This window comes from Lissotriton vulgaris, chromosome 5 (assembly GCF_964263255.1).
Source record: "Lissotriton vulgaris chromosome 5, aLisVul1.2, whole genome shotgun sequence".
Classification (NCBI taxonomy): Eukaryota; Metazoa; Chordata; class Amphibia; order Caudata; family Salamandridae; genus Lissotriton; species Lissotriton vulgaris.
Genome location: NC_141693.1, coordinates 1,055,923,378 through 1,055,939,509, shown reverse-complemented (window position 1 = coordinate 1,055,939,509; position 16,132 = coordinate 1,055,923,378). Strand labels below are relative to the sequence as shown.

The window sequence follows — 16,132 nt, the reverse complement described above, 5'->3', positions numbered from 1 at the left end:
CTGACACAGGGATAGGGGCGGTATTGTCACAAGAGGGGGAGGATGGGCTAGAACATCCGATACTATATATCAGTAAGAAGCTACATCCTAGAGAGCGCAAGTATCCCACAGTGGAAAAGGAGTGCCTAGCGATTCGCTGGTCAGTAGATAAACTGAGATATTACTTGGAGGGTAGGCCTTTCATGTTGTATACAGACCATGCTCCCCTCCAATGGATGCAGAGGAACAAATCCCAGAACTCAAGAGTGCTACGCTGGTTCCTTTTTCTACAACCCTACGCATTTACAGTTGTGCATAGAAAAGGGTCTGAGAACGGTAATGCGGACTACCTGTCCAGAACTCCTGTTCTCCCCGATCGGGAGAATCCAAGGGGGGAGGGATGTAACGGGGTGGGAGCGGCATCCCCTATTGACTGGTGGAAAGCTGATTGTACTTCCCCTCCTTCCCTTCAGTCTGACTGGGACACCCGTCCCCTACTCTCGGACGATGGAGATGAATTGAGGGAAGGCGCCTTTAACTGGGATCACCACAGTGACGTGGCCACGCCCCCGCATGACGTAGGAGGACCTAGACTGGACAAAGGCCCGGAAGCCCTTTACTGGGGGTGTGTCGACACCCAGGAGGAAGGAAGTCAGGACGAGGAGGATCGGCGCGAGAAAGACGGCGTGCGAGGAGAAGACGGAGAAGAACAAGTGGAAGACGGCGGTGGAGAGCCAGGAGGCCAATGACCCGGTGAACCGCCGTGCCACACTCCCGAGGGAGGAGTGTGGCTTTCTCAGGTACGGCGGCGTTGGGCAGCTTGGGTCGGGAGTAAAGGGGCCCGTGTATAGTGTACATTTCCCACTCGTTTTCCGTCCCCGCTTACCACCCCCCCCTACCCTCCTTTCCTTCCCTTCTGAACCTCACTCACCCGTAGAGCACTGAGCACCGACAATAGTTGTACAGCACAGGTGTACCCTCACTATCACTTGGTCCCCGTGGTGCAACCGGTATCAGACCTTTATTCTGATGGTATCCCTCTCTGTTGGTTTTCTCTTTACGGAGCTGACCCGGCCCAAGCGGCCCTCGACGTGTCCACAGGAAGAAGAACGGCAGCGTCATCCCCAGTTAGAACGGACGCCATTACGGACCGAGCAGAATTTGCAAGAGAGCGCTTGACCTTACGAACCAGAAAAACGTTTATCAGAATAAAACCCTCTTTACGCAGAACTAGTGTTCAGCCTGTTCTTGAGCAGCCCATAGAAAGTGTCGAGCACACCCCCACACCCACGCTACAGACTGAAACCCCCTTTACATTGTTTATCCTCTGGAAATTCCAGGCACATTCCGAACTTGGAGTCCTTGTGGTATTATGTTTGCCTTCAAATATTCTGTTAGCATAGGAGTATGTAACTCTATGCATACATGCTTTTTCTTTGCTCTTTCTAATTTCTCAAGAATGCCTTGTCTGGCTCTGGTAGATATGGCAGAAATATTTGATGAAAAGAGTGATGGTCCACTGATATCTTTAGCTATGTATTCTTATGTATATGGAGGAGGGGGGCTCTCGGTCTGACATTATCTGGAAAATTACAGTGGTAGTGATATTGGGAATAGAGTAGATGAATGAATTGTATTGGAAAAAATGAACTGTTGGTTTAACAAAAGTAGGACAACATACCAAACAATAACAAAAACCCATCATAAACCACCTATTGGTGGAAAGAGCAATACTACTGCACATATACTGACACACATCGTTTGACACCAGGGCAGTGGTTTACAGATATTTCGGCGCGAAAATGAAAAGAAACAAGTTATGAAATCTAATTTGAACTATAGCACCAGGTATCGACATGATTTTTTGTCAAAGCAATAGCAATATAATTTCGTAGTGCTGTGAATGTTACTTATCGTTTTACAATGGCACTCAACATATGAGCCTGACGGAGCATTGAAGGTTAAGCACTAGCATTCATGCATTTGACTTGCCAGATTCGCACAGATCTCAGAAGAAAGCACTCAACTGACTATGTTTTTCTGCTTCTGAAGTTTAGGGCATTGCTTACGTATTAACCGTTTACTTCTGCAGAAAATAGTTTGGTGTTCACAGGGCTTTAGTTATCGTTAATTTGCAACTAAGTTATTTGAGTATTGTTCCTTATATAGGGGCACAAGACTGATGTGTTTAAAAGAACAAGTGCATCCTTCGCATTGGATGATATTTTATCTCAGGAAAAGAAGTGACTATAGGAATTTAGCTTCAAACCTTGTTTAGCCATTCATCAACTAGTGTGAGATGCCTTTGTCAAACATTCTCGGATTTATTTTCACTTTATCTTCGAATGATTGCTCCGTGTACGTGGCAACTAGACCAATAAAGAAAACTAATCAAACAAATAATCTCTTCTGGATCATAAAAGAAGCAGTCAGCCCCAGACCTCCAATCCCCAGAACTGCATTCCCCCTCCAGAGAAAGAGTAGATGCAGTAGTATTGCATACGTTTTACCTATATGAGTAAATGAGAGTACACTGTGACTTTCTGCTCCCAAACTATGCTTTCCAGTTTTCCATCGAAATCTGAGTTACTGCCTTCACCTTGATAGTTATCAGGTGAATCGTCCTTCATAGACTTTCTGATTGACCTCCATCAGCCAATCAGGACGAGTCTCTGTGATTTCTCTGGTTTTAATTTTACAATGTCACGGCACACACCAAGCGGTTTTAGGTTTTGCCTTCACATCGCTTGCGCTGTGCTTGTGAAATCTATTGTATTTAATATATCTTTAAAAGGGGCTTATATCCCACCCTAACTACTTTTTTTTCATCGCCACTATACTTTTCTTACTTTACTATTGGTTGTAGAGTTCTATTTCCTGTTTATTTTATTTATTTATTTATCGAGTTTATATAGCGGAACTCAACCCGAAGGTATCAGAGTGCTTTACATAGTTGGCAAAGTAGCAGTTACACACATGTAGTAAATGTAATTACATGGAGTAAGCACACATACATAGTAACAGTATATATAAGAAGTATACAATAGTAGCAGTTACACGAGTTACATATGGAGTAAATGGGGTTTTTGACTAGCTTGGCCTGTGAAAGGCATTCCCCTATGCTGGGTGAGAAGGGGATAGTGTGAAGGCATAAACTTAGTAGTCACATGTTAGATTTTCCGTTGACACTTGGTGAGTTTAAAGTATCGCTAGAACCCGGCGCTTGATCTCACATTGATATTCTTCATAGTGTTGCTTTTACAGGTAGCATGATCAGGTGTGCTTGAATGTTTTTCTTTGTATCTCAACTTCACGTAATAAAAAACATCAGTTTTTTTTCTTTTAGTCCACATTATGCTAGTCTCCTAATGTGTTTCCTGATATATCATGCTGTTTTGCTATGTGTATATAAGTGAACAATCACTGGTAACAGTTACTTTTATAACTCTACAAATATTGTTATTTGTTTCAGCATTCCTGCTACTTGGGACTTCTATCATCTGTTTTTTTACTGTCCCACATGATTGTAATTTTATATTTTTCTGTAACTCCTTTATCTGAACATAACTGTAGTTTTTTGCTTCCGTCTATGTTCTCAGATGGGTCAATATTGTTGCTAATGTCTTGAGTTATTTTCCAGATTCACTGCACCTCTAGGATTATTTCTATGTGAGCTAAATGAAGGCGTGTGTGTTAGCTGAGGGCTCTGTAGGATCGAAAATCAATAAAAGCTCTTTCTGTGCACTTATTGGTTTTCCCCCTGTGTGTTTGCTGATGACTTTGGAGATGTGATAATTGGCCAAAGGTCTTATTACATTCATTGCAATTATTTAGTTTTTCTTCTGTATGTATTCGCTGAGGTATGCGTAGGTTTAATGACTACCAAAAGATATTCGGCTTTTCTCCTGTGTGTGTTCGCTGATGAATCCTTATATTGTCGAATTAGCTCAAACTCAATTGGTTAAGCTAACTTAAATGTACGTTCCTAGTAAATGGTACTCAAAGTACATAGGGCTTGTAAGTTAGAGGTTACCCTCAGGAGTGCACCACTGGTTGTGCGACCCTATGTGGGATACGAGTAAAACAAGACTGCTAGCCCAGCATTCCCAATTACTTGTTTGTTTCTGTTATCAGTTTCCCGTGGCCCCAGTACTAATTTCCATCTGTTTTGGTGTGTGGAACTTCTTTTATTGGGTTAAGGTTGCACAGTGTTTACTGTTTACCTTTACATAACTTTCTGGCTGCACACATTTAAAGCCTGCTTGTCTACACCATTTCTTTTGTTTGTCCAGCGATTTTGTTTTATTTAATTTGCCAGCTAGCACTCTATACGAGTGCATCTGCAACCCATATCTCTCCTCCCCGGTGCTCGTAGGAATGGGTGTGAGGCCATAGTGCGTGGACATAGTCAGGTGCCATGTTCGAAGTTATAACGTTGCAAAATTGCATCATTTAAACAGCATCTCGGCCCCCACCACTGACAAAATACATTTGTCATTTCATGTATTTATCTTTATTTTCGGCTGTTGCAATAAAAGAAATGAATAAATACCTACAAAGAGGCATCTTGATTAAAATGATTCAGTGTGAAAGCAGATAGTAAGCCAATATTGGAAAATGTCATAAAGTGCAGTAGCAAGCAACAGCAGAGGAAAAAACATAGATTCATTGAGATGCAAATAGTCTCCACCCCCCTGCCCAGAATTCGTAAAGAACAAAAGACCTTAGTGCCATCATGGTAAGGGCCATACCCAACAAGCTGCCCTGCTCTTTTGCCTAGATACAAAATATTAAACTTGAACATAGGTAATAAAATCATAAGGACCGCATGCGTGCAACCCAAATTGTAAACTGGTATCTTGAAATAGATAAGACAGTGGGTTGTTGGATGTCGTACCTCAAGAGCCTAAATGCTTCTAAACAATGTGAGGTCCTCAAATTTCTGCACAATTGCGTCAGCCATTTTGATCTACATTTTTTTATAGGCTGGGCAGAAAAAAAGTACGTGCAGTTCTGATTCCACAGCTACACCACAAGCTGAACACTTGGAAGATAAGGTGCCCACCCATTTGTTGGTGAATGTGTGTAGAGGAAGTGACACATGTCTGAATTGTATATAACATTTCCTAGCTAAGGCGGGCTGGATATCATCTAAAATGGACTCTTAAGCTATAGTTATGTTTTACCCCAATAAACGTTACTGTCAGAGAGCCTAGTGCTGCCCTGGAGAAGAGCGAGTTTGTGCCCCTTGTAGCACTTGGCAAGTTCCTTTCTAGATGTTGCTAGGCAGGACAAATCTGGATCGCTCCAAAGGTTGGTTTTACCAATGCTATTTAGTGTGCCCCCAATATGGATAACCCAGGGTAGTCTTCTAGCCCCAGGTAACGTCAGCACCTTCTCCATCTCAAGTCTGTAGGAAATCAACTCAGGGTGTCCCAAAAGGAGAACGGTCTGAGCCCAATTTCCTCTAAGATCGGTCTAACACCTAGGTCTAATCGAAGTTGAACAAGTGGGGTGCTAGAGGGGAGACTAACTAGCTGCCTGATTGTTTTGTATTCTGGTGATGTCTTTGGTGGAGCTATGCCTCCAGAGTTCTTCCCCATACATGCTAGCACACAGGGCTTCGATTAACCACCATATAGGGAACAATACAATTGATTGGTCTTTGGAGGTTAATTTTCCTGGTATTTGAAGGTCATCAGGGTGTAAGCTGGGAGCTCAATCTTCCTGGTTCTTGAAGTTCATCAGGTGTAAGGTGACTGCTTTTTGGAGATCAGTCTGCTTAATTCTTGAAGGTAATCTGGGTGTAAGCTGACTGGTCTTTGGAGTTCTATCTTCCTGTTGTTTGAAGGTCTTCGGAGTGTAAAGTGATTGGTCTTTGACGGTCAATCATCCTGGTTCTTGTAGGTCATCAGGGTGTAAGGTGACTAATTCTTGGAGTTCAATCTTCCTGGTTCTTGAAGGTCATCGGAGTGTAACCTGGGAGTTCAATCTTCCTGGTTTGTGAAATTTATCGGGTGTTAGCTGATTGGTCCTCACCAATGACTAACGCCCGTTTAACCTGCTATTTAAACAACTGTGCTAGGCATACGTATGTGTATCTTCTAGTACAACTGTTTTTAGGTTTCACCGACACAGCGCTTGCGCTGTGCTTGTGAAATCTATTGTATTTAATATATTAAAAGGAGTTTACATCCCGCCCTTGATACTATTTGTCTGCGTGCTCGCCGCCTTAGTTTTCTTCCTTGCCTATTGGTTGTAGCATTCTATTTTCTGCTGTCCCTTGTGTGTTTCTCTTATCAGACTCCCGGGGCCCAAGTACTCATTTCTATCTGCTTTGGTGTGTGGAACTTTTTTTATTAGGTTAAGGCCGCACAGCGTTTACTGTTTACCCTCCTTTATCTTCCCTTGGCTGCATGCATTTAAAGCAGCATTTTTTTTGCTTGTCTGGCGATTTGTTTATTTCATTTTTTATTTTCCAGCTGGCATTCCATACGAGTGCATCTGCAGGCCATCTCTCTCCTCCCCAGCACTTGTAGGCCTGAATGTGAGGCCACAGTGTGACTCTCGCGCAGGCACAATCTTTGAAGTAATAACAGTGTAAAGTTGCAGGGGAGAAGAGCTGGCCATCTCTCAGCATTTATACAACTGCATCTTGAGGGAGCGATCTCTGCAGGTAGTGCTCACGTTTACAGCTGCCTTTATCTTACCCTGACTGCACGCATTTAAAGCTTTCTTGTCGACAGCATTTTAATTTCTTTGTTTGTCCGACGATTTATTTATTTCTTTTTTTATTTTACCAGCTATCTCTCCATACAAGTGCATCTGCAGGCCATCTCTCCTCCCCAGCGTTCATTGTAAAGAGTGTGAGGCCACAGTGCTACTCTCGGGTAGGCGCCATGTTGGAAATAATAACTGTGTAAAATTGCAAGGGGGGTGAGCTGGCCCTCTCTCAGTGTTTATACAACCGGATCTCGAGGGAGTAATCTCTGCGGGTAGTTCTCATGTTTGCAGCAGCCCACATCTTAACTAGACTGCTAGAGTAGGCAGTTTTCCATGGAGCCTCCTGATTCTCTATTGGAGAGCAATCTAGATGTTTAGGCTTTACACCACTTTACTGCTTTTTTAATCTGTTTCGTTATTCCTCTGCAAATTATCAGATCAGTGGGGCAGCCTATCGCCCAGATGCAATTGTCTCCTCTTAAGATACTTAAAGCTGGGAGACACGCTGTTTTGTGTAGCAAAGCACACCACACACAGTCTTTGCATTTGAGGCTTACAATTTCAGTTACAATATGAGTAATATATGCATTAGCAGATAGAAAACAGCCCTCTTAACAATTCTTGCTCCCCGCATCTTCATCAGACATTACTGGAGGAGCATCTTGGAGGATGATCACCACTGAGTAAATCATTTAACACTTTAAAAATCTACTTGTTAACACAGGCATTGCCTACTTGCGTGATCGTCACCTTAGTGCCAATATCGGCAACACTCACCATCCCCCCCCATACAGCAATCTCGCTAGAGAAATAACCAGACAAGACACCTTCTTTGTGGAGAAAACTGCTGCAGGTTTATTAGCATTACAAATATGCAAACATTGGTGGCTATCTTACGGGCAATCCCAAGGCAGGCAGCCCCTCGCCGCCTGCCACCTGATGAGCCAAATTACACCGTGGCCCTGCCCATCGGTGTTTGCCATATTTTTGGGGATTTAAGACCCCTCCCACCAGTGGACCAACAGCCCACCTCTTTGCTCACGCCCCATAAGGGGGCGGAGCCTGCCAGACAACCCCTGTTTGCCCAGGTTCACAACCGCCCGTAGGACTAACAGGGCGCCGTCACCCCAGAGCCCCCCACCAAGATAGCCTTCATTACTTACACCCTGCTGTCTCTAAAGCCTCCCCCAGATCAAGTAAGAACAGGTCCATACCCACTGGACAGGTGGAGCATCTTAAAGGATGATCGCTACTGAGTAAATCCAATAACACTTTCAAAATTCTACTTGTTAAAACAGGCATTGCGTGATCTTCACCTGAGGCTGTTCACAGATTTTGTTAAAAACTCTTTATCACAGGTCACACACGTTAATTTAGCACAATTACTTACTCGTTGAACAAATTATGTGTCTGGCCTCTTACAAGTACTTTCTTAAAACTCAAAGGGATTTGGAGCACCCTGCTGACACGTCACAGCTGAATTACCTCATGCATCATGGTCGATGTGGTTCAATGTTGCTCGCTTCACACACAGTTCTCACAGTTTGTTGGCCAGTGCCAGTACCAGTATTCTTTTCAAGTGTATCCCCAGACACGTGTTTCTAGATTCCTCTTTCAGCAATGGGGAAAAATGTTCGTAGGTCGCTGGACGTGCTGCCGCAGTTTCCTCAGGGTTAGTTCCACTCTCAGCACGCAGGTGCTCACAGAGCTCGTCAGCTCACGGCCCACGGGAGCCATCTTAAACAGTCAAAGGGATTTGGAGCACCCTGCTGGCACGTCACAGCTGAATTACCTCATGCATCATGGTCGATGTGGTTCAATGTTGCTCGCTTCACACACAGTTCTCACAGTTTGTTGGCCAGTGCCAGTTACCAGTATTCTTTTCAAGTGTATCCCCAGACACGTGTTTCTAGATTCCTCTTTCATCAGTGGGGAAAAATGTTCGTAGGTCGCTGGACGTGCTGCCGCAGTTTCCTCAGGGTTAGTGCCTCTCTCAGCACGCAGGTGCTCACAGAGGTATACACCTGTTACAACGCAACTTTTACAACTACCTACCATTACAACGCAACTTTTACAACGCATGCCATTACAACGCATTGCGCTGGGGGGCGCTCTAGGATAGGGAATACGTTTAATTTACTATCCAACACCTTCCCTAGTGTCCACGGGGACTGGAGTTGGAATAGTAAATTATACTTACCACTATCCAGCACCTCTAAGCGCTATGCGTTGTAATGGTATGCGTTGTAATGGTCGCGTTGTAATGGTAGGTAGTTGTAATGGTATGCGTTGTAACGACATACATCCCTCACAGAGCTCGTCAGCTCACGGCCCACGGGAGCCATCTTAAACAGTCAATTTACTGTGGCAGCCTCTTCTCTCCTGTGTACTGCATCTTTTCAAGGTACCCACTTCGGAAGATAAATCAGTTTCAGCACACCAGCATCTTGGGACCGTCCCTTTCATTATTTAGGGAAGAGTTCTCCTACTATGTCTATGACTCTGTTTGCCCTCGGCTGCTTCAGACACACGGGTCAGAGTTGAAGCTGAACTTCGCGGCTCCTGGTTCTGTAAGTTTCTCGACTTTCACCCTCTGCTCCCCCTTCTTCTGCTCACCCCTCTTCCACTCACCCCATGTGAGACTCTGCCCCCACTCCAACAACTTCAATGGTGCTCCTACTCTTCTGCAAACTTGTTTACATGTTAGTTATACACTCCTTAAGAGTGCATGTGTTTGCAGGCTGTTTCCTTCCTTCCTCTGCAGGTTGTTGTTGTCCCATTGCTGTTTCACCGTCGTTTTTCCCCTGTCACTGTTGTCCCATCGTTGCTTGCCCCTTTGATGTTTGTCCCTCTCCTGTGTACTGCTTGTCCCCCACTCATCTCACATCTCCCTCCCGCATCTTGCTGGCCCCATTTTCAGATTTCTCACAGAGACAGCAGCCTGTTAGTGAATCTTGCAGGCACAATTCCTCCATATTGGGCTCTACAGATAAGGCTGACAAGCACTATCTTGTTACGATGCCTCAGGGTGCACAGTTTTTCTAGTTTTGCATATTATTGTTAAGTAGAAACCCAACCAGCGCTGTAAGCAAAGGGCCATTCACGACGAGAACATTTTGTACATAGACGCATCAAGCTGTTGTGGTGTTTAAATGTATGTATTATCTAGCTAATGTATTCACGGGAGCTTCCATTTCAACTGTAGGTTTCTGTCACTAAGCCGGGTTTTCCCGCATACTTGCCCATAACAGAAGCTCTGTGTGCAAGATTACAATTTGTGCAGATAGCAGGAATTCAAACTATTGCTCTGGCTATTGTATTTATGGTGGATTAATGCTACACTAGTGATGTGTCGCCTTACTTGTTAAATCACTACCCGTGCATGCCTGTGGATTCCCTTTTCTTTCTTGCTGCAGTTGAAAAAACTCTGTGCCCTAGTAAAATTGTGATGTTAGCATTATTGTATTGTCTTTGCATTTACATAGCACTTTAGAAGCTCATGTGGTGCCCAAAATGTCTATAAGGTGGATAAGTAAGCAACTACTCTATTTGTCATTCACAGGTTCTTTAATTTATATTGCTCAACAAGATAAAACTTTTAAAAAACACAAAAACTTTATTATTGATCACATAGGCGAAACCTATTGTGTCTGCCAATGCTTGTTTTATGTTTTTGTTTCATGGGAAGAATCCACTCTTTCTTGTGTTCTGCCTGTGAAGCAGATTTAGGATTTCCTTTGCCACAATCCTTTCTGCCTGTTTATTGTTTCTGTGAAAAGAATTTGCTAAAACCTCTAAAGGCATATCCTAATAATTCAGACAAAGAAAAAATCCCTAAGTTTGGTCCTCCACTACACCTAAAAAGACATATTGAATGAACTGCACTAGTCACTTCGAACTAGGCCTTCTGTACTAATGTAAAAAACTGCTTTTGTAGTTTCGAGGCAAGACTATGGCCGTGATGTTGTCATTTTGCTACCTGATCTTCTCCATGACCCATGAGAGTAGTTTGCAGATTGGCCAATGGGACACCAAATCTACATCATTACCTGCACCTATTAAGAATGCAGTGCTAAAGAGGTCTGATTATTCGGGGGCCTAACAACATCCTGCAACCTACCCCACAAACTTAATTGCTGTGAGATATTGCAATACACATGAAACAGCAGTATTCACCGTATTAAAATTACCCTCACCTAGAAGGTCTCCAGCCCCTCAGTTGGTGCTCAAGTTGTTTTCCCACCAGAACTCTGTACCAACCCCATCCATTTCTACTCCTGCTGGAAATAAAACGTCCTTCTGTTCAGGATGTTTTTTGCAAACGAAAGCCTCCTTCTAGTCAGCCCCCTTGCCTTCAAATCCCCATGATACTCCTTCCCTGATCTTCATTCTAACCTGATTGCTCAATACCTGATCTCCTCCCCACCACTCAAGGCACAATACTAGATGTGCTACCTGGTAATGGTTGTGGTTCTCACTTTGGCAATCCCCAAAACTTGTCAAATAAGATATGTTAATATTTCTCATTAACGTGTGGAAATGTGAACTTGGTATTGCAAACATGTATGTTTGGTAAGTCACTATTTGGATAATGTTTTTTATGTCTTTTTTAGCTGGTAAGGTATGCTGAAATATGTTATCTTATTTGTACTATAAGCACAACTCATAGCTAGTGGCAAATAAATTCGAGGTTATAAAAGGGCAATAGACCTACACCACTTTATAGGTTTATGATAATATTACTGTTTACAGTATCTTGATCTAATCTCCTGATATGATCGTCATAACGCCAGAGATAACATCAAAGGGACCGTCAAATAAATATTGTACTGGTTTTAAAATGGTGCGTTGCACTGTGTTGCACTATGCAGAGTTGGTAAATGCACAATTTTCTCCCTTTTTTTTTAATAGAATAAATTACTTTTTAAGCTCGGTCTCCAGGGGTTCCTGCACATTTATTGCTTAAGGAAATTCTTACTCTTAAGCATTTGTTCAGCATGTAGTATTCAACGCGAACGTTCTCAAAGGACATTTCATTGAACTCTGTTTCCTAATTGCTTTTCAACCAAGAGCTGAGCTAGTGTTGAGTCATACTACACCAACTTTAGTTCAATGACCTCAAAGTCGTACATAATTGATCCTTGGTATAACTTCTTAGTATTCAACCTTATACATTTTCTCCTGCAGGTCATCCTTTATTATGCCTTCTCACTATTTTCAGTAATCGTCTTTTCCCCTGCAATGGAACGTCTAATACTCTTTAAAAAAAACACAGGTTATTGGGGTGTTATAGTTAGGACTTAGAATTTAAATAAAAATAGAAATTCACTGAAAAAAACAAAGATTTCAGGGACGTTATGGTTAGCCTCAGATTTCACTTGGACAAACCCATAGAAATTCAGCAGTTACAGTTACCTGAGCTAACTATAACGTACGCCCTGCAATGCACTGTTTATGACCTCACATATTACATCACTCAAGACATGATCAGTGCCATCACTGATGACATCACTGACATCAAGTGAGTGTGAGTGCTTTTAAGAGTTTATGGGTGTTAAACATATATACCAGCCTACTACAAAAGTTAGATTAGTATAATAGTTGTACAACTACAGACTGATACTATCTCTAACGTGTGATCTGAGGGGGTGTGTGACTGTCTATCAGTGTGTGAGTGACTGTATGGGTGTGTGAGTGCGTGCATGAGTGACTGAAAGGGTGAGTGGATTTCTGACTAGGTTTGTTTGTGGTTGTATGGGAGTGTGTGTGTGTGTGTGTGTGGTTTTGTGGGTGTGTTAGCGGCTGTATGAGTGAGTGGGTGTTTAAATGGCTGTATGGGTGTATACGAAGGTATGTGAGTAGGTGTGTGGCTAAGTGAGTGTTTGGTTAAGTGATTTGGTGTGTAAGTGGTTGTATTGGAGAGTGAGAGTCTGTGTGAATGTGTTAGTGCTTGTATGGGTGAGTGAGTGGCTTTGTCGAGAGGCTGTATGGGTGTGTGAATGGCTGTGTGAGTGGCTGTTTAGCTGAATATCTATGTTGAGTAGCAGTATGGGTGAGTATGGCTGTGAGAGTGGGTTTGTGGGTGAGTGACTGGTTGTACGCGTGGCTGTATGGGTGAGTGAGTGGTTATGTGAATGATATTCTGAGTGAGTGGGTGTCTGATTGGCTCTATGGATGAGTGGTTGTGTGAGTACTTGTACGGGTCTGTGAGTGGTTGTGTGAGTGGGTGTATGAGAGGTTGTATGGGGGTGTGAGTGGTTCTGTGGATGATGTCATCAGTGATATTAATGACCATGCCATGAGTGATGTAATATGTGAGGTCATAAGCAGTGCATTGTGGGGGCGTAAATTATAGTTAGCTCGGGTAACTATAACTGCTGAATTTCAGTGGTTTTGTATGAGTGATATATGAACCTAAGTATAACATGCCTGCAACCTTTGGGTTTTTTCAATAAATTTCTATGTTTATTTTTTTATATTAGGCTTGTTTGCTATGTGTTGGAGAAAAGGAACAGGGCCTTCAACCAGCTCTCAGCGATCCTGCTGTTTGGGAAATACTGCTGGTCAGTAGGGCTTCTTTGCCCACAAAGACCCTCAACATCCAAAGGGACTTCCTCTCCTGACAAGTAGTGTGCCAGGGGCGGGCCTCTGATCATCTCTCAGCAATCACACTGTGTTAGACTTACTGGAGGTAACAGGAGGGGTTCTTGGCCCCCAAGGACCCTCAGCTTCTAAGAGGACTTTATCCCCCAACTAGTAGTGGGCTAGGAGGCCATTTGCAGAGTGGTGGAGAAAGGGAGCAGAGCCGTGGATGACCTCTCAGCAATCTCATTGCGTGGGACTTTCTGGAGGTAACAGGAGCGTTTTTTTGGCACCCATGGACCCTGAGCAGCCAAGAGGACTACATCCCACAACAAGTTGTGCTCCAAGAGACCCCTTTGCAGAGTGGTTGAGCAAAGGGATTGGGCCTCTGATGACTTCCCCTGGGGTTTGGCCCCCCTCCCTAGACCGTTTTCTACCCTGGGGATCCCATCCCTCAGGGCCTGGCCATTTACAAAAGGGGATGGGTGCTGTGTGACTCCCCTTCCAGGGCCGATTTTTGCCCTGAGGGCTAAGCATTTGTCCTGGGTGCCCTCAGGGCACATCGTTTGAACTAGGACCGCGGGGGAGCCTCAAGGCCCCCACGTTCCCTGCCAGCTCCCCGTCTTTTCCGGGAGCCGATATTGCTTTCAGACACAGGGAGCTGCCAAACAAGCAGGGAAACAGAGAAATGCTCAGTTTCCAGCAGGCGAGAGCATTTCTCCAATATATAAGTGTTTTTTGTGGCATGGCAGGAGCAGTGAAAGCTCCCCCAAACCACACCAAAAAGGTATGTATCAGGGATAGGCACCCCAGGACATAGCAGGAGCCAACCCTTGGAGGCGGCGGATCCCAGGGCCATCTATGGCTCCAGGAGGGGGCTGTGCAGCCTCCCTGAATTCACTCAGTAGGGCCTGAATGTCCCGAGGGCCGAAAACAGCCTCTCCTTTATTTTAAGGGGCGACCCTGAGGAATGGGTTCCCCGGGGTCTAAAAAGGCTCCGAGAGGAGGGGGCATGTGGCCCCTATCCATTTTTTATTGTCCCTGGGTAATGGGGGCCCCAGGTCCTAATTAGGTCCCCTTCCACTTTTAATTATTATATATGTTCCTGGTGGATGGGATACTCAGGGCCAGGCCCTGTGGCCAACCCCCTGCCGGGCATGGTCAAAGGGTGTGTGCAGAGTAGGTTTAGCTACCAGGGGGGAGGGGGTTGGGTACAGGGCCTGGCTGCAGTCCTGGCCTTGCGGTCAACCCTCAACTGCCCACAGGGTGGGGATGGCTGCATGGAGGAGGATGGCGACAGGGCCTTCCCACAATCCAGACTCTGATGCCATCTGCCTGCCGTTCACTGCCAAAGGCAGCGTGAGGCAGGAGGTTGGATTTAAGTATGGTAATTAAATATTACTTTACATTAGAAAATTTTTTAATTCACTTTAATATAAAAGCAAAGGTTAGACTAATGTTATAGTTATGTGAAATATTCAGTAACAATATTACGTTTCAAAATCTAAAAATAACTGAAATTCACCAGGTATAGTTTTCTCAAGTAACTTTGACTCATGCCCTAAGGAAAGTATAACTCATGCCCTCGCAATGCACTGCTAATTACCCCACATATTACATAACTTGTAACATCTTCTATGACATAATTGATAATATCACTGCATCTGACAGCTAGCCACAGACTCCTTACCTTTGAATTTCCCAGATGTCAGACTGGACCCGGGAGATTTTTTTACGAGCAATACCCTTGCATGGTCGTAGGTGGCATTGGACCGCTCCGCCTGACGTTGTTGGTGCCATCTCTGCCGTTGTGACGTCTGCGTCACCTATATTGGTCCCACCTTGGCACGCTGATATTTCTTTTATTCCTGCGCCAGCTAGTGCAGATCCACGAAGAGAGACACCCTATATCACTGTTTGACATGCTTTTATCAAGCTTTTTTTTGGTGTTTTGGCTGTCCAAGAAGACGACACTATGTCTGTAACGGATGGTCACCTGGTTTGTCTTTGATGCCTGCAGTGCGACCACGACCCATACCAAGGCTCTGAAAGCTTTGATGGAGCGATTCCTAAAGATGCTTGCAGCCTGGCGATCGCCCTGCGGCGTTAGCCCCCGAGTTCTTGTTCTCGGTTCCAGTCAAGAGGAGGGTCAGAGCACTGCTCCGGGAGTACTAAGTCCTCGTCCTCCGACTCAAAGTCCTTGTGTAGGTCAGGTAGGAGGCACAAGAAACACAAGAGGTCAAAGCGTGCATCGTGTCAGTCGGCTGACATGATGGAGAAGTCTCAGCTTTCTAGTCCTCGTTCAGCTGAACCTGCATCTGGGTCGGCTCTGTGCTTCTCCGCCTTCCTGGGATCGAGAGCGACCTTCACCCAGCTCAAAGAATTCTATAACGCCATGTGTCTCATATTTGGGTGGCCTGACCCTGCCGGTGCCCCTTTGGGCTCCTAGACTCAAAGGGGTCTCCATCGGGTTCTGCACCAGTGCCCCCTCCCCCCGCACCACCATGGATACGGTAATGGATCCATGCCAATGCCAGTCGTGCCACTGTGACCTTACCTGGTGCAGGTTCCCACACAGAGACTCCTGCAATCGCCAGCCCCATTCTCATTCTTGACGACCAGGAGCCGATCTGCACCTATCATTCTCAATTCCGGCACTGACTGAACCCTCTGGTCCTAGGTCGGTTCCTCAGCCTTATCTGAATCACTAGAAATGGAGGAATATTGGGAGAGGGCGCTTCACCCTTTACAAGGCCAGCCAAAGCAAGACATTGACTGGTATGAGGAATTGGGTGAGGCCAGTGGACTGCACACCTCTCCAGATTCTTGTCTGCTTTCTCCCCCTACC

The 16,132-nt window shown here is 44.7% G+C and overlaps 1 protein-coding gene across 4 annotated transcripts in view; it reads left to right on the top strand.

The window, feature by feature from the left end:
* Positions 1–16,132, top strand: part of CNNM2 (cyclin and CBS domain divalent metal cation transport mediator 2) — a 1,082,606-nt gene that overhangs the window by 398,454 nt on the left and 668,020 nt on the right. The gene's annotated exons all lie outside the window — the stretch shown is intronic.